The following is a 19,655-nucleotide window of genomic DNA, read 5'->3' as shown; positions in this document are numbered from 1 at the left end:
ACTTGAAACATAATCACCAATATTTTGACACTGAACTACCTACACTGTTGCAAAACAACTTTCTAAAATGCTTTATATATTAAAACATATTAAAAGTAATTTGAATGTGTGGCCATGGTAAGTATGAACCCCAAAATTACTAATGTTAACAGATAGAAAATTAGTGTATTTTTATGATACTTCGTCCAATATTTTAATGGCGACGTCAACTCATTAAAAATAAATGATTAATGTTTGTATTAAATTAGCGGGCAGAAGAATGTCAGGGGGATAGATTAAGTAGCTACATTGGTGTTACCTAACAGCATTTACAGTAATTTCTAGACTACTTGTCATAATGGTGAAAGTATTTGCCTAAATTTCTAAGAGGTCGATAACTTACTGCGGCAATATGTATTCTCCCAAATTGTAGGTCACATTGATTTGCTCATAAACTTAAGAGATGTCAGGTGTAACTACTGCATGGCCAATGTGTCAGCTTGCTGTCAGTTATATACAAAGATTGTTCTAAATTAAGATCTATCAAAATTACGATCTGCCTATCTTCCAGTCTCGAGACATATGATTAATAAAAGTTCATTGCTCCTTTTGATAAAACACTTTTCATGAGTACAGAGGAGGATATAGAATGTTTAAAAATGAAATTTACTGATACAGGGTTCTCTGGACACTTGGCGCCAGCCTCCTCCACTGCAGGTAAAATGCCAATGATAATGGGAGGAGGCCCTTAAAGGCCATTAATTGCCCAATTAAGGAGTTAATTTGTTCCACAGGGGAGAGGGCTGCTAAATGTCTTCCCCGGTGTGGTAAAATACCTGCGGCAGTTGCATTGCTGACATGGCACCCAATCATATGCCTGTCTGGCATCCTATTCCCATGGGGAGCAAAAACTATTCCAGTCTGTTTTGATACATAGATACCATATAGAGCAGATTTGTGATTCGATTTGCTCTGAGATAGTGGCGGTGCTGCAAATGAATCTTTCCGCCCCAAATAGCCATTGAAACTGACAGTATATGTGAAAGACATTTGAACATGTTTCTGGTGGTAGAAAGATCTGGGAATATGGTAATAAGACTAATAGATTGGTATGATTACTGAGAGGAGAGTAAGTTTGCGATGTGCAATGGACTCTTTTTCTTCCTAAATATATGATGATGAAGCGATTCAGGTATAATTTTCCAAATGTGAACTATGGAAGGGAGCTTCACATGCTGGCTGTAGATAGCAGAACATTGTGGGTTCTGTAATGCCTTTGCATTGATTAGGTTCCATGCTGATTCAATGCCCATAATATGCACAGCTGGCGGGTGAGACTGCTTGCCAGTAATGCGCATTTATAAAGTTGGCACTATGGTGCCAAATTCAATTCAAAATAAATTGCTTCTTTTGTGAGAAAGAGCAACATACAACCATCTTGATTTATTCCTGAATGTGTCAATCATTTTGGACCGTGGAAGCAGGAAGGTGAAGGTGTCTGAAGTTACTGCGAATTTCTATTCACGCCTTCCATTGCAACACCTTTATATAGCCTTTCTGATTTCATATTGTTTTTATTGCTTCACTCCATTTTGAACAGACCTGCTGCTGAGTGTTTACAATGACAGAAGACGGGCGGTACAATGGCACAGTGGCTAGCACTGCTACCACACAGCGCTAGGGACCTGGGTTCAATTCCAACCTTAGATGAGTGTCTGTGTGGAGTTTGTATGTTCTCCCTGTGTCTGGGTGCTCCAGTTTCCACCCACTGTCCAAAGATCTGTAGGTTAGGTGGATTGGCCATGCTAAATTACCCCTTAGTGCACAAGAGGTTAGATGGGGTTACTGGGATAGGGTGGGGAAATGGGCCAAAGTAGGGTGCTCTCAGAGGATCAATGCAGACGCAATGGGCCAAATGGCCTCCTTCTCCACTGTAGTGACTCTATGATACTTCCCTACAAAGAAAATAAATCAACTTGCGGCAGCATAAGGCAACATTGGTGATCGAGGGAAGGCTTTACCAAAGGGTTGAAAAGTCACCATTGTCATTTCACAGTCATTTTGTGAGTTTACAAAAGAAGCTTTGTTTAATCCCTGTCTCAAAGAATGCTAAGATGTTTTTAAGCAATCAGTTGTGGGCGTTGCTGGGGCCAGCATTTGTTGCCTTTGAAGTGAGTGGCTTCCTTGGCCATTTCAGAGGGCATTTAAAAGTCAACTTCATTGCTGTGGATCTGACATCACATGTAGGCCAGATCAGGTAAGGATGGCAAATTCCATTCCCTAAAGGACATCAGTGAACCAAAGGGGTGTTCATGACAATGAACAATGGTTTGATGGTCTGGTCATTGTTAGACTTTGCAGACTTTTAATGAATTCAAATTTCACCACCTGCCGTAGTGGGATTCAAATTCAGGTCCCCAGAGCATTACCCTGGGTGTCTGGATTAGTAGTCCAGTGACTACTTTTGGGGGGCACAGTAGCACAGTCGTTATCACAGTTGCTTCACAGCTCCAGGGTCCCAGGTTCGATTCTCGGATTGGGTCACTGTGCGGGGTTTGCACTTTCTCCCCGTGTCTATGTGGGTTTCCTCCTGGTGCTCCAGTTTCCTCTCACAGTCCAAAGATGTGCAGGTTATGTGGATTGACTATCCTAAATTGTCCTCAGTGTCCCCAAAAAAGCTTATGTGGGGTTACTGGAATTGGGTGGAGGTGTGGGCTTAGGTAGGGTGCTCTTTCCAAGGGCCGGTGCAGACTCGATGGGCCGGATGGCCTCCTTCTGCACTGTAAATTCTATGCTTCTATGACAATACCACACCACCGCCCCTAATCGCAGGAACTTCCCTTGGTAGATTATTAATGTTGATTGTGAGGAGTAAACTGCAGACTTGCTTTCCTGGTCTTTGTTGAAGCTGTATAACAAAAGTGGATGACAGCAAACAAGGTGATAGCCTTACTTGCCACCCCCCCCCCCCTCCCCCACCCACACACACACACGCACACACACACTCCTTTTGTATGATCTCTGTTGAAGGATTGTGGGAATAAACTCACATCCTACCAATCTGATGCTTGGTCCACCAGAGTCACTTTGCTTCTGATCTCATAGAAGCCTTGGTCCAAGCTTGAACAAACAGTTGGATTGAAGAGGTGAGGTGAAAGTGACTGCCCTTGATATCAAGGCAGCATTTGACCCAGTGTGGGATCAAGGAACCCGAGGAAAATTTAAGTCAATGGGATCAGATAGAAAACTCTCCATTCATTGGATTAATACCCAGCACAAAGGAATATAGATGGGGTTCTTTGAGGCCCTGGGCATCACTGCAGGAGCTCCTCATGGTACTGTCCTAAGATCAAACATCTTCAGCTGCATCATCAAAACCTTCCTTCCATTGATTGCCCAGTTTGACAGGTACTGAAGCAGTCAGTTTCCAAAACAACAAGACCTAGCCATTATCACGGTGATGTTTTTGGGAGCTTGCAATGTACAAATTGTCTGCCTCATTTTCTACTTCATAACAAGGACTACAATTCAAAAGTATTTTATTTGCTGGAAAACGCTTTAGGACATCCTTATGTTGTGGAAGTTGTTGCACAAATACAAGCCATTCTGTTCTTTCTTAACTCATTGGGACAATGAACAAAGAACATTACAGAACAGTAACAGGCCCTTCAGCCCACCAAGCCTGCGCCGATCCAGATTCCGTATTTATACCTACTACTTATTGCCCAAACAATTTGCATCCCTCCATTCCCTGTCCGTTCATGTGTCTTTCAAGATACATCTTAAACGTTGCTATCGTGCCTGCCTCCATCACCTCCACTGGCAATGCTTTCCAGGCACTGCATCCTCTGCAAGAAAAACTTTCCTCGCATATCTCCCCTAAACTTTCCCCCTTTCACCTTGAACTTGTGCCCCCTTGTAATTGAGTCTTCCACCCTGGGAAAACACTTCTGTCTCTTCACCCTGTCTATACCTCTCGTAATTTTGTAGACCGCAATCAGATCTCCCCTCAGCCTCCATCTTTCCAATGCAAAGATGTCAAAAGGCAAAAGTTGCTGATGGGGACATTGGGGCATTGTATAGTATAAATGAAAATTAGTTCATGCATTTCTGCTCCTTATAATGTCTTCCATTGCTTTTCTAGCGTTACTCTTAGAATTTGTAAGTTAATGAATAAAGAAAAATCATAGCCATCTCTTTTTTAAACTTAATTTTTATTTATATATTATTTATTTTATTTATATATTTTACTTATTATATAATGCTTTTAATTTAAAAGATTTCAAGTGCTCTAAATACCAGCAGTGAATGGAGTAGTTAAACAGTGCTTTAGATAAAGGTAAAGTCGCCATAGTCCCAGATGACCAGAGGCTGCTTTCCCCTTTGAAGGGGAGAGCTGATTGGTGATCGTTTAACCTGAGGATCACTACACCTCAGGCAAGGGAAAAGATTGAGAAGGTGGGCCTACATGAATAGTACTTTAGGTCATGGCTGAAGTACAACTAGGATTACCTAATTTATTTTACAACAGTTAGCAATTATATTTCACTTTTTAAAAAGTGCTTACTTGTGCGGAAAATCCAAACATGCATAGAGTGAACATGGTTATTAAACAGGACTATGAATGTTTATGAGGGCAGCACGGTGGCCTAGTGGTTAGCACAACCGCCTCACAGCGCTGAGGTCCCAGGTTCGATCCCGGCTCTGGGTCACTGTCTGTGTGGAGTTTGCACATTCTCCCCGTGTCTGCGTGGGTTTCGCCCCCACAACCCAAAAATGTGCAAAGTAGGTGGATTGGTCACGCTAAATTGCCCCTTAATTGGAAAAAATAATTGGGTAATCTAAATTTATTAAAAAAAAATGAATGTTTATGACAAGAGGTAGGTCAGTAAAAGTGGTAAAGATAACCATTTAGAGGTAACTAATGATTTCAAGATTATGATCTGATGTGACCAATTAAAGATCTATTGAATAAATGAAACGATTTGTAGGTATGCTTGAACATGGCTTTTGTTAGGCATCTTGTCACTGTTTTTTGTACACTACTCACACTTTTGGCTAGTAAGGGACATCTCAGTTATCAAAGGCTCTCCATTCACTATGTAGCATGGTTTAAGGTTGTCACAAACTGATCAAAGCCCAGTTTAATGGTTAGTCAGTGTGATTCTGCTTCAGTCACTGGATATGACTTTTATTCATCATAATAAAACTGGATTCAGAATCGGAAAATTAACAGTTTCAAACAGTAAAGCTGACAAACACCAATATAGATAAATAATTCAAGTGCATTAGCAAATGCTGCTGCAAAAACAGAACTGCTAGATTAATAGATCCAATTTAAACAACAGTTCATGAAATGCATGTTTGCAATCTGTCATTTGGATGAAGTAAAAACCATCAGCAAATATCAGAATGTCAACAATGTGATCCTTAAGAAGTTTAAAGTATTATATTACGATGACAAAATCTTCTATTAATGTCATTCTTTCCAAGACATGTTTCAAACAAAGCCTGTGTGTACAGTTTAGGAAAACAGTCATGCTGTTAAAAACTATCCACAATCAATTCACAAGGAGATTCACCAGAATATTGCTGGGTTAGAGTGTTTCAGCTATCAAGAGAGACTGGACAGGGCGGGATTGTTTGGAGTAGAGTAGGCTGAGGGGGGATCTGATTGAGGTGTATAAAATTATGAGGGGCATAGATGGGTTGAATAAGAAGCAACATTTCCCATTAGCAGAGGGGTCAATAACCAGGGGGCATAGATTTAAGGTAAGGGGCAGGAGGTTTAGAGGGGATATGAGGAAAATCGTTTTCACCCAGAGGGTGGTTGGAATCTGGAACTCACTGCCTGAAAGCGAGGTAGAGACAGGAACCCTCAAAACATTTCAGTATTTAACTGAGCACTTGAAATGCCATTGCATACAAGGCTATGGGTCAAGTGCTGGAAAATGGGATTAGAGGAGATAGGTGCTGGAGAGACACTGCAGACGCAATGGGCCGAAGGCCCTCTTTCCTTGCTATAAAAACTCTATATCTGTAAGATCATACTCAGTATATAAAACCTTTTTGTTGACAACATTCTGATGTCAGATTTCCAGCATCTGCATTATTTTGCTTTTGTATCCTGGGGCGGGATTCTGCCATAATCGGCGGGGCGGGCAACTCCAGTGGGAAGGGGTGGCGTGAACCACTTCGGCGTCGGGCCGCCCCAAAGGTGCGGAGTCCTTCGTACCTTCAGGGGCTACACTGACCCCGGAGTGGTTTGCGCCGTGCCGGCCGGCCGAAGGGCCTCCGTCGGCCGGCGCGAGTTGGCACATGCACGGGAGCGTTAGCGTGTGCTGGCATCATTCCCGCGCATGCAATGGCGGACTGCTACAGTTCCCGGTGCAGAAGAATAGAGTGCCCCCGCGGCACAGGCCTGCCCGAGGATCGGTGGGCCTCGATCGCGGGCCAGGCCACCGTGGCGGCAACTACTGGGGCCAGATCCCCCTCACCCCCCCAAGAACCGCAGAGGCCGCCTGCACCGCCAGGTCCCGCCGGTAAGGACCTACTCTAATTTACGCCGGCGGGACCGGCAAAAAATGGGCAGCCACTCGGCCCATCGCGGGCCGGAGAATCGCCAGTGGGGCTGCTGCCAGTGGCCCCCGACCGGCGCGGCGCAATTCCCACCCCAGCCAAATCTCCGGTGCCGGAGAATTCGGCAGCTGGTGGGGGCGGGATTCACGCCGCCCCCCCCTGGCGATTCTTCGATCCGGTGGGGGGGGGTCAGAGAATCCCGCCCCTGATGTCATACTGTTATGCAACATTTTATCAGTTCCAATTATGTCTGTTAGGGAATAAAAATTGGCTGAACCATTTGTATATACAAAGTAATTTACTTGGTAATTATTTATCTGCCTCCTAATCTCTTGCTCTTGATAGGATTCCCCTATATCATACTCGGCTGGATTTTGCTCCCAGGAGTAAAATAATTGTGCCAGCTGGTTGTTACAAATGCATCTTGACTTTTTATGGGATCTTACATTGGCATTTGCTGTAATTGGAGAGCTGTTTCAGCACAATGCCCGTTAAGGAGATCTGGGACCAGTGTGAACAAGGTGAAAAGCAATATATCTCCCTTAACCAATCAAATCAATCAGGTTGAAGAATTGTTAAATGAGCAACGCAGAATCTGAACCAAGAATGCCAGATGGAATATTTAATTCATTGCCAAATAAATGTAAATAAAAGCAAAATAAAGAAAGATTAAAGTAAGAGAAGGCGATTAAATGGTCAGAATAATTAAAATATGAATTTTATTAAACCCTTTTTATTATTTTAAATTTCCAACAATAATTACATATTTGTGAAAGTTGATTTTCAATGCCAGATAAGTTGTTTGGCAGTAATATTGATATTTTACAATGTTAAAAATGTACTTTCATTTGAATGGACAAGCCCAAGCCTTTTCTGGTGACCTTAATAGGTATCTATCACTTAATTACAGCAGCTTCATTTTGCACAGCATGCCAATAATCATTTGGTAGTACAGAAATTGAGTATTGCTGAGAAAGGATACATGTTGTTGAAGTTTTTTGTCTTGTACTCATCAGGACAACTTGCAAGAATACCAAATATATTCAGCAGCAAGGTGGCACAGTGGTTCGCCTCACAGACCCAGGGACCCTGATTTGATTCCGGCGTTGGATGACTGTGGAGCTTGCACTTTCTCCCCGTGTCTGCGTGGGTTTCTGCCAGGTTCCTCCCACTGTCCAAAGATGTGCAGATTTGGTGGATTGACCATGATAGAATTACCCCCGCATGTCCAGGGATGTGCAGTTTAGGTGGGGTTATGGTGTTACGGGGATAGGGCGGGGGAGTGGAGTAGGGTGCTCCTACAGAGGGGTGTTGAAGACTCAATGGGTAGAATGGCCTTCTTCTGCACTGTAGGGATTGTATGTCCCCTGTAAATGTAGAGGAAACAATAATTTATACTTTGTGAGAAGAGAGTGCCGACTGGTTAATGCAAGTGGACTCTGATTGGTAGAGACATTGTCATGGAGAATGCACCAGTTAACTGATGAGTGACAGTTAAATGCTAAGATTTGTATACATTTAAACCAGACAGGTTGACTCTGATTGGTCAAGGCATTTCCCAAGGAAATGAACCAGAGAATAGCTGTCATCTACTTTGTTTAATTGAAACAGATGCAATGTGTGTACGTGTTCTTTCTGTCTGTGTATTAATGTATATAGCTACTAGCACGTGTAAGTGTATGAAACCGCATGTTCCTTTGGTTGTTTGCGAGAGGCAAGGATTTGACCGTACCCAACCAGCCTGTGTTTGCAAAACTCTTCACAGTATCCAACATTAGATGCAATTCCACAACTGGACAACCTTTGCTGAACAATCTTGAATGTGCTATGAATTATGCTGACAACCAAAGATTATCAGTTGAGCTTGCAGTGTACAGCACTTACACATGCTGCACAGATCCCTGTTCTTCGTAGACAGAAAGAACATGTACACACATTGCACCTGTTTCAACTAAACAAAATAGATGGTAGCCATTTTCTATTCCATTTCCTGGGCAGTGCCCTGATCAATCAGAGTCAACCTACCTAGTTTGAATTTGATCAAAGCTTGGCAATTAACTATCAGTCATCAGTTAACTGATACATTCTCCATGGCAATGGCAATGTTTCTACCAATCAGTACTCTCTCATTTGCTGAAGGATAAATTAATTTCTCTCCTCTACACATGGTATTAGAACATAGAACATAGAACAGTACAGCACAGAACAGGCCCTTCGGCCCTCAATGTTGTGCCGAGCCATGATCACCCTACTCAAACCCATGTATCCACCCTATACCCGTAACCCAACCCTTAACCTTACTTTTATTAGCACATTACGGGCAATTTAGCATGGCCAATCCACCTAACCCGCATATCTTTGGACTGTGGGAGGAAACCGGAGCACCCGGAGGAAACCCACGCACACAGGGGGAGGACGTGCAGACTCCACACAGACAGTGACCCAGCCGGGAATCGAACCTGGGACCCTGGAGCTGTGAAGCATTTATGCTAACCACCATGCTACCCTGCTGCCCCTATTCTTGCAAATTGTCCTGATGAGTACAAGACAAAAGCTTCAATAACATATATTTTTCAGCAATACTTCATGTAGCATATTTCAATGGTTACAAAGGTGTAATGAGGAATAAAAGGTACCAAGACGAAAACATTTGGAGTATTAACCAAAAGGATTGGTCAAAAAGATAGGCTTGAAGGAAGGCCTTAAAGGGCTCATAGATTCATTTCCTCTCTACAATGGATTCTGAATTTGGACACTAGTTTCTTCATACTCCAAGCCAACTCCAAGTTGTCTACAATCAACTGCATCCTACCACAGGACCTCAAGACATTGGGCTCCCTTCATGCTATCAACTCCCTTTCTTTGTTCATTACCAGGGCATGTTTCATCTAATCTCTGCCATGCCGATTTAACTCAAGTCCCTTTGAGCATTTTAGAACATAGAACATAGAACCGTACAACTCAGTACAGGCCCTTCAGCCTATGATGTTGTGCCAACCTTTTATCCTAATCTAAGATCAACCAATAAGGACCTGGGTCCATTACAGAGGATGCATTTAATATTAAAGTGACGTAGCGAGGAGAATAAATTACCTCTGATCAGAAGGATTCTATCTTACAGCAAATACTTATAAATTATCACTCTTTTATGAAATCAAACCATACATAACTTTCAACATTTCAATTTACAATTCAAAGGGCCTAATACTTGCTTTAGGGAGCCAATGTCCTGGCCACACAGGAATCACTGGCTTCCAATATGAACAGAAATTGGTAACTCTAATTCTTATTTTTAAATTGGACATATCAGGCATCAATATCTGTCCAATCATCGTCGGCATTGATCTTAGAATCACAGAACTGTTATAGAACAGAAGGAGGCCATTCATCCATTGTGTATGCGCTGGCTCTTTGAATAAGCAATTCACCGAATGCTATTCCTCACCTTCTCCATGTAACCCTGCACATTCTTCCTTACCACATAACTATCTAATTCCCTTCTGAATGCCTTGAACAAACCTTCCTCAACCACACTCTCCGGTAGTGCATTTGAGATCCTAACTATTCACTATGTGAAAAAGCTTTTTCTATGTCATGATTGCTTCTTTTTCCAATTAACTTAAATCTGGGAGTTCTCGACCCATTCACGAGTGGGAACAGTCTCTCCCAATCTACTCCGTCGAGACCCTTCATGATTTTGAATACCTCTATCAAATCTCCTCTAATCCTTCTCTTCTCCAAGAAAAAGAGTCCCAATTTCTCAAATCTATCTTAATTAACTGAAGTTCCTCATCCCTTAAACTATTCTCTTGAACCTTTTCAACATTTGCTCCAATGCCTTCATATGTTCTCTAAAGTGCAGCATCCAGAACTGGGCACAATAATCTAGTTGAGGCCAAACCAAGTGTTTTATACAAGTTTAACATAACAGCCTTCTCCTCTACCCGATACTCTCGTAATAAAGTATAGAATACTGTATGCTTTATTAATCACATTCTCAACCTGTCCAACCACCTTCAATGACTTAAGCACATACATTCATACACCCGCTTTAGAGTTGTATCCTTTATTTTATATTGTATCTCTGTGTTCTTCTGACTAAAATGAATCATGTCACACTTTCCTGAATGAACTTCATCTGCCACTTATCCACCCATTCCACCACCTTGTCTATGTCTTTTGGAAGTTCAACACTATCTTCCTCACAGTTTACAATGCTTCCAAGTTCTGTATCATCTGTAAATTTTGCAAGTGTGTCCTGTGCACCAAGGTCTAGATTATTATATGTCATGGAGAGTAAGTGTCTCAACATTGACCCCTGGGAAACTCCACATCCAACCTTCCTCCAATCCAAGAAATGTCTATTAACCATTAGCCTGTTACCTATCACTCAGTCAATTTCATATTCACGTTGCTACTGTCCCATTTACTTCATGAGTGATACTTCTTTGTTCACTCAGAAGTCTTGTATGGCACTATATCAATCAACTCTGGAAGTCAATGTGTGCCATATCAACATCAACTATGATTTTACGTTAAAAAATCTGTGCTGGCTTTCCTGAATTAACCTGCAATTGTCCAAGTGACAAATACCTTTGTCCCAAATTATATTGTTTCTCGAAGTTTCCCCACCACTGAATTTAAACTGACTGGCCTATGGTTGCTGGGCTTATATTTATACCCATTGTTTTTTTTTTTAAATATAGAGTGCCCAATTCATTTTTTCCAATTAAGGGGCAATTTAGCGTGGCCAATCCACCTATCCTGCACATCTTTGGGTTGTGGGGGCGAAACCCATGCAAACATGGGGAGAACGTGCAAACTCCACACAGACAGTGACCCAGAGCCGGGATCGAACCTGGGACCTCGGCGCCGTGAGGCAGCAGGGCTAACCCACTGCGCCACCATGCTGCCCTATACCCATTGTTGAACAGGGATAAAACATGAGCAATTCTCCAGTTTTATGACTTCCGGTGGTGACATGTAGAAGGAGGTCACAAGTAAGGGAACTCTTGCTAGAGTCATTGGTTTTTGATCCTTTTCACCTGGTTCCCGGAGGTAATTGGTGGACAGATTCGTCCCATTTGATAGCCTTTGGTGACAGGATGTCAAAGGACACAAAAAAGAATGCTGGAAAGAAAGGTGTGAGCGATAGCCCTTCTGAGGAACTTATCTAGCTGTGAAGTCCTGCGGATCGAAGATGGTGGAAGCAAGCTCATTGGGTGGGGCCACCGATAAGCCGATGGAGGTAATGGCCGTCGAATCTGAAAGGCAATTTGGCAAGCACTTTGGGAGGCAAGAGAAGGAGTTGTTGGAAACCCTCAAAGGTTGGTGGACGACGCATTGGTCCCGATAAAGGAGGCACTGAGAAAGACTTTGAAGGCAGTGTGGAAGTATGGTGAGGTGTTGAAGGGGGTGGAGAAGACACTGTCATTGCATAGCAATCAGTTGGCCTCACTGGATGTTGAGCTGCATAGGGTGGAGGACAGCAACAGGGGCCTGAGGGTTAAGGTCGAGGTGGGGGTTGGGGTTGCCTAAGGGGTGGAAGGCTTGAGGCCGACTGAATATTTTAAGTCAATGTTTATGAATTTCATGGGGAAGGGGAATCAGGTCCTCCACATTGAGCTGGATTGTGTCACCGGTTACTTCTGGCAAAGCCATAGGCGAATGACCTATGACGATAGCATGTTTTCATAGCTATCGAACAACGGTTGGGGTCCTGAAGTGGGCCAAGGAGAATCGGGAGGTTCGGTGGGAAGGCAGGGGCATTCGTATATACCAGGATGTTGTGGCAGAATTGGCAAGGAGTGTGGCCTTAACAAGCCAAAGTCAGCGTTTTTCAAGAGTAGTGAGCATTTTGGTGTGGTGTACTTGGCGAGGCTGAGGGTTATGCATAATGCCAAGGATCACTTCTTCGAGACGGTGGAGGAAGCAGAGGCTTTTATTACAGCTCTGATGCACGATCAATTGCACAAAGATGAGAGTTGAATACAACTGAGGCTTTATTACACTAAGATATGTGGCCTTGTACAGCAGCTGGCGAAATGGCTGCTGTACAGGGAGCACACATATTTATACTCCGCCTACCGGGCGTAGCCAGCAGGCAGGGACTACCCCCGTACCTGTAGTACAGGGCCTTACCATACATAGCCTAATATATACAGCAGTGGTTACTACCACATTCACCCCCTGTTAAAATTGAGTCCGGCATGGGTGGTGGAGAACCATACTCAGCACAAGTTTAATATACAGAGAGAAAAAAAATTTAGAGTTCAGAACCAATCACAGGTTTATCCAGTCCGGCCTTGATCTGATGTTGGGAGCGACGCAGTGGTGGCGGTGATTCTGGCGTCGGTCGGGTCCTTGGTGACTCCAGGAGCGTGCCGAGATCTTCTTCATCCTCGGGCGTGGGCAGGGGGAGGACAGATGGTCCTGGGGGGGGGGGTTGCTGCTGGGTGCGCCAGGGGTGTGGAGGGTGGCGCCGGGCTGGGGGGGTGTGTGTGTGTGTGTGGAACCTGCTGGTGCCAGGTCCCTGAGAGAGACAGTATCTTGCCGTTGGGGTACGCTACGTAGGCATACTGGGGGTTGGCGTGGACTAACTGCACCCTTTCCACCAACGGATCCGCCTTGTGGAGTCGTACGTGCTTACGGAAGAGTACGGGTCCTGGAGCTGCGAGCCAAGTCGGGAGCGACACCCCGGAGTTGGACGTCCTGGGGAAGGCAAGGGACGTTCATGGGGTGTGTCATTAGTCGCAGTGCATAGGAGCGACCGAATGGAGTGCAGTGCATCGGGGAGGACCTCCTGCTAGCGGGAGGCCGGGAGATTTCCGGACCGTAGGGCCAGCTGGACGGCCCTCCAGACCGTCCTGTTCTCCCTCTCCACCTGTCCGTTTCCCCGGGGGTTATAGCTGGTCGTCCTGCTCGAGGCGATACCCTTGTGGAGCAGGAACTGACGCAGCTCATCGCTCATGAATGAGGATCCCCTGTCACTCTGGATGTAGGCGGGGAAGCCGAAGAGAGCGAAGATGGTGTTGAAGGCTTTGATGATGGTGGCAGATGTCATGTCGGGCCCGGCATGTGATGGTGAAGGGGAATCTGGAGTACTCATCGACCACACTGAGGAAATACGTGTTCCGGTCGGTGGAGGGGAGGGGCCCTTTGAAGTCCACGCTGAGGTGTTCAAAGGGGCGGGACGCCTTCACCAGGCGCACATGGTCCGGGTGGTAGAAGTGCGGTTTGCACTCCGCACAGACCTGGCAGTCTCTGGTGATGGCCCTGACTTCCTCGACGGAGTAGGGCAGATTGCGGGCCTTAATGAAGTGGTACAACCGTGTGACAAAAGTTGTTGTGCAGGGTCCGGAGTCGGTCCACCTGTGCGCTGGCACATGTACCTCGGGATAGGGCATCGGGGGGTTCATTGAGCTTACCGGGGCAATATAAAATCTCGTAGTTGTAGGTGGAGAGTTCGATCCCCCACCTCAAGATTTTATCATTTTTGATCTTGCCCCGCTGTCTGTTGTTAAACATGAAGGCTACTGACCAGTGGTCAGTGAGGAGAGTGAATCTCCTGCCAGCCAGGTAAGGCCTCCAATGCCGCACAGCTTCAACGAGCCTCTTTTTCGATGGAGGAGTGCCGAATTTCGGATGCATGAAGGGTTCGTGAAAAGAATGCCCCGGGCCTGCCTGCCTGGTTGAGGGTGGCGGCTAGAGAGACGTCTGATGCGTCACTCGCCACTTGAAAGGGTAACGTTTCATCGACTGCGTGCATCGCGGCCTTGGCGATGTCGGCCCTAATTCTTTCGAAGGCCTGTTGAGGCTCGGCCGTCAGGGGGAAAAGGGAGGACTGGATGAGTGGGCGGGCCTTGTCCGCATAATTTAGAACCCGCTGGGCTTAGTAAGAAAAGAAACCCAGGCAGCGTTTGTAGGCCGTGGGGCAGTGGGGAAGGGGGAGTTCCATGAGGGGGCGCATGCGGTCGAGGTCGGGCCCCAGAACTCTGTTCTGGACCACATAGCCGAGGATGGCTAAGCGGTTCGTGCTGAATACGCACTTCTCCTTGTTATAAGTGAGGTTTAGGAGAGTGGCGGTGCGGAGAAATTTGGCAAGGTTGGCATCATGGTCCTGCTGATCGTGGCCACAGATGGTGTCACTGTCTAGATACGGGAAAGTGGCCCGCAGCATGTACCGGTTTACCATTCGGTCCATCTCCCTTTGGAAGACCAAGGTGACGCCGAAGGGAACACTAAGAAAATGGTAGAGACGGCCATCTGCCTCGAAGGCAGTGTATGGGCGGTCCGCCTTCCGGATGGGGAGCTGGTGGTAGGCGGATTTTAGGTCTACAGTTGAGAAGACCCAGTACTGTGCAATCTGATTGACTATATCAGGTATGCGTGGGAGGGGGTACGCGTCGAGCTGCGTGTACAGATTGATGGTCTGGCTGTAGTCCACGACCATTCTATGTTTCTCCCCCGTTTTCACCACGACCACTTGGGCTCTCCAGGGGCTGTTGCTGGCCTCGATGATGCCTTCCTGCAGCAGCCGCTGGACTGCGGACCTGATGAAGGCCCTGTCCTGGGTGCTGTACCATCTGCTCCTGGTGGTGACGGGTTTGCAATCTGGGGTTATATTTGCGAATCGGGAAGGTGGGTCGACCTTTAGGGTCGTGAGGCCGCACACAGTAAGGGGTGGTAGGGTCCCGCCAAATTTCAATGTTAGACTCTGGAGGTTACATTGGAAGTCCAGGCCGAGTAGCAGGGCAGCGCAGAGGTTGGGGAGGACGTAGAGGCGGAAGCCGCTGAACTCTACGCCCTGGATAGTGAGCGTGGCTATGCAGTACCCCGGATTGCCACGGAGTGGGACCCAGAGGCCAGCGAGATTCTCTGATTGGCGGGGTGTACCTCGAGGGAGCAGCGCCTTACCGTATCGGGATGTATGAAGCTCTCGGTGCTCCAGGAGACCAGCAGACAGGAGATTTCGTGCCCATCGATCTTCACGCTTGTGGAGGCGGTTGCTAGATTGTGCGGGCGGGACTGGTTGATCGTGACCGAGGCAAGCTGTGGCTGGTCGTCGCTGGTGTCAGACAATGGGGTGCCCGGGGGGCACAGGTCCTGGAACGATGGTGGCGGCCACATGTTGTGGGGGAGACAAGATTGTGGCGCCTGACAATCCTGAGAACAAGATGGTGGCGCCCACGGGCCGCACGTGGCGGGGGTTGAACAAGATGGCGGCGTCCATGGGCCGCACGTGGCCTGGGGAGGGGAAGATGGCGGCACCCACTGGCCGTGCGTGGTCCGCGGGGAGGAAAATGTCAGTGCCCACTGTCCATACGCGGGGGTGTCGGAGCGATAGCGGCGACTGAAAGAGCCTGGCACACCACAGCGAAGTCCTCCTTTTTGCCGCAGGCCTTGCAAAGGGCGCTCCGGGCTGGGCAGCATTGGCGGGGGTGTTTTGGCTGCCCACAGAAGTAACATCTGGGGCCCCCGGGGTTGGCTGGTTGGCGCGTGGCACAGGCATAGGGTTGGCTGAGTTGGGGTCCCCGATGGGGCGGCCGTCTGCGAGGTCCACGATGCGTAGGAGGGGTGGGCCGCGCGGCCGGGGGTGTAGGCCTGGATATTGCGCGAGGCGACTGTCATCGATAGCGCCAGCTTTTTGGTTGCCACGAGGTCGAGCGTGGCCCCCTCTAAAAGTCACTGGCGGATGTGATCTGACGCAATCCCCGTAAGGAAAACGTCCTGCATGAGTAAATTCGAGTGTTCTGTGGCTATGATGGCCTGACAGTCTCTGACCAGAAATCTTCTATTGACTCACCCAGGAGTTGACTACGAGTTGAGAGGACGTGCCTGGCGTAAAGCGTGTTAGTCCGCTGAGCGTAATTCTCTTTCAGTACTGCCATGGCTTCATCGTAGGTCGGCGTGTCCTGGATAAGTGGAAAAATGCTGGAGCTCAGCCACGTATAGGGGATCTCGATCACCTGAGCTTCTGGAATTGGGTCTGGTGCAGACCTGATGTAAGCTTCGAAACAAGCTAGCCAGTGTTCAAAGTCCTTTTTGGCGTTGCCTGATTGCGGATCCAGCTGCAGGCGATCCGGCTTGATGCAGAGGTCCATCTTCTGAAAATCTTCGTGTAATAAATTGATGCACGATCAATTGCACAAAGACTAGAGTTGAATACAACTGAGGCTTTATTACACTAAGATGTGTGGCCTCCTACAGCAGCTGGCGAATTAGCTGCTGTACGGGGAGCACACATATTTATACTCCGCCTACTGGGCGGTGCCAGCAGGCAGGGACCACCCCCGTACCTGTAGTACAGGTCTGACCATACATACCCTAATATATACAGCAGTGGTTACTACCACAAGCTCAAGGACTTGGACTGAACTGAGGGGGGTTTAAAAGGGACTTTGCTGGCAGTTGGGACGGGTTTGTATGTGGACGTTGTTGTAAAGATGCGTGTTTTTTCTTATGCCCTTGTTCCCCTTCTCCCGCTTTCTTTTCTGTACAGTGTTGTTGTTAATTCAAATTGGTGTGTTTTGTTTGAGTTTTTTTCTGTTTTGTAGTTTCTCTTTCTGATGGGTGTTTGTGGTTTGAAGGGAGCATTTGGCTGGGAGGAAGGGAAGGGTGTTGGGTAGGAGGTGGAGGGGATAACCTCTCATGGTGGAAATGGCTGCCTTGACAGTGCGGAAGGGTGAGAGACCCCCGATTCAATTTGTTATGTGGAATGTCAGGGTTTGGGCACCCCAGTGAAGCATGCAATGGTTTTCTCTCATTAGAAGAAGTTGAGGGTTGTTATTGTGCTTTTGCATGAGACGCACTTGTGGGTGAGGGACTAGATTAGGCTCCGTAAGTGAGGGACTAGATTAGGCTCCGTAAGTGAGGGACTAGATTAGGCTCCGTAAGTGAGGGACTAGATTAGGCTCCGTAAGTGAGGGACTAGATTAGGCTCCGTAAGTGTTGGGTAAACCAGGTGTTCCACTCAGGCTTTGATAGCAGGGTCTGGGGGGGGGGGGGGTCGATACTAATTAATAAAAGAGTTTGGCTTCAGATGGTGAAGGTGGTAGCGGCCCAGAGCTGTCGGTATGTTATAGTTTTAAGGCAAATCAGTGATTTTAGTGAGTGTGTACATTCCAAATTAGGAAGATGCAGCGTTCATGATGAGGATGCTGGCTGCCATACCAGATATGGACACGCACCAATTGATTTTGGGGGTGATTTGAATGGTGTACTGAATCCTAAGTTGGATAAATCTAAGCCAAAATCGTTGGCCCCTTTGGGAGTAGTGAAGGTACTGGGGGCATTCACAAAGGAGATGGGTGGAGCAGATCCGTGGTGGACTTTGCACCCTCAGGGCAGGGAATTCGCCTTTTTCTCTCCGGTGCATAATGTGTACTCGCGTGTTGACTTTTTTGTGATGCGGAGGTCTTTGGTGCCAGGGGTGACGAACGCAGAATAATCCACGGTAGTGATTTCAGACCATGTTCTGCACCTGGTAGATGGGGTTTTGGAGATGGGACCGACTCAGCGGCCAATGCAGAGTTTGGATGTGGGGCTGTTAACAGATTTGGGATTTTGTGTGAAGGTGGCTAGAGTGATTGATGAGTACATCGGGTTTAACAAGAATGAGGAGTGGGCCCTCGGTACTGTGGGAGGCCCTGAAGGTGGTGGTGAAAGGAGAGATAATTTTGCATAAGGTGCAGGTGGATAGAGGAGCGCCAAAGATTGGTGGATGAGATCTTGCAGGTAGATGGAAATATTCAAGGTACCTCACTGAGCTTCTGATCAATAGGGATAAGTTGCAGATGCAATTTGATCAATTATCTACTAATAGGCCAGTGCGTCAGTTGCAGTGCTCGAGATGGGTAATGTACGAATATGGGCAGAAGAGCAAGTCGTCTCTTGGCTGGACAGTTGAGGTGACGGCCTCGCGGGAGTATCTGCACCAGATAAGGTTTACGGGGTGTTTGAGGAATTTTATAAGAATCTCAATAGGTTGGAGCTGCCTAGGGAGGAGTCGGATATGCCCGATTTCTGGAAGGGTTGGAGTGTCCTAAGATGGAGCAGGAGGGCCGTGAGGAGGTGGAGATGCTGTTGGGGGTGGAGGAGGTCCGGACAGCCATTAGGTGAATGCAGACTGGTAAGGCACCAGGGCCGGATGGATTCCCGGTGGAATTTTCTAAAACGTTTGCTGATCGACTGGTGCCATTATTGGTGGAGATGTTTGAGGATTCGGTAGTGCGGGGATCTGTTCCGGAGACAATGATGCAAGCGTCCATCTCGTTTCTGCTAAAGAAGGTTAAGGACGCGATGTAGTGTGGGTCGTACTGCCCAATTTCTTTAATAAATGTGGATGCCAAGATTTTGGCCAGGGTTGGCTGCGGTTGGAGGAGTGTCACCCTCAGGTTATTGGGGAGGATCAGATAAGGTTTGTGAAGGGTAGGCATTTTTCATCTAATGTGAGGCGGCTTTTGAATGTGGTGTTGTCTCCGGCAGAAGGGAGGGAGCACGGGGTGATTGTGGTGTTGGATGCCGAGAAGGCTTTTGATAGGTTGTAATGGGATATTTGTTAGAGATGCTGGAACAGTTTGGTATACGGCCTAAATTTGTGTTGTGGGTTTGGTTGTTATATAAGGCACCTAAAGCTAGTGTCCACACAAATAATGTGATTTTGGGATACTTTCAGCTGAACAGGGTAGCGCTGACAAATGAACCTTTGGTCATTGCCCTGAGGGCCTCGGTCAGGTGGAATGGGATAATGTGGAGGGGGCGGTGGTGGAACATAGGGTATCAGTGTCCGCTGATGATGATCTTCTTTTGTATGTGACGGATCCAATCCCCACAATCGGTGATATCGCTGCTGAAGTGCTTTGGGTATTTTTCACGGTATAAATTGAATTGGGAGAAAAGTGAGTGTTTTATGGTCACTCCGCCGGAGTAGGGCTAATTTGGAGGTGTTACTTTTCCGTTTAAAAGGTTCTCATTTTAACTATTTGGCGGGGGGGGCAGGTAGCTCGGGATTGGGCCCGGCTTCGGAAGTTGAACTTTGTGAGCTTGGTGAGTAGGGTTAAGGCTGAGTTACAGAGGTGGGATAGTCTCCCTCTGTC

The 19,655-nt window shown here is 46.9% G+C and overlaps 1 protein-coding gene across 1 annotated transcript in view; it reads right to left on the bottom strand.

The window, feature by feature from the left end:
• The window catches only part of fam172a (family with sequence similarity 172 member A), an 820,821-nt gene that overhangs the window by 17,903 nt on the left and 783,263 nt on the right, over positions 1-19,655 (bottom strand).

Source organism: Scyliorhinus canicula, chromosome 8 (assembly GCF_902713615.1).
Source record: "Scyliorhinus canicula chromosome 8, sScyCan1.1, whole genome shotgun sequence".
Lineage (NCBI taxonomy): Eukaryota > Metazoa > Chordata > Chondrichthyes > Carcharhiniformes > Scyliorhinidae > Scyliorhinus > Scyliorhinus canicula.
This window is presented reverse-complemented; position numbering and strand designations above follow the sequence as displayed.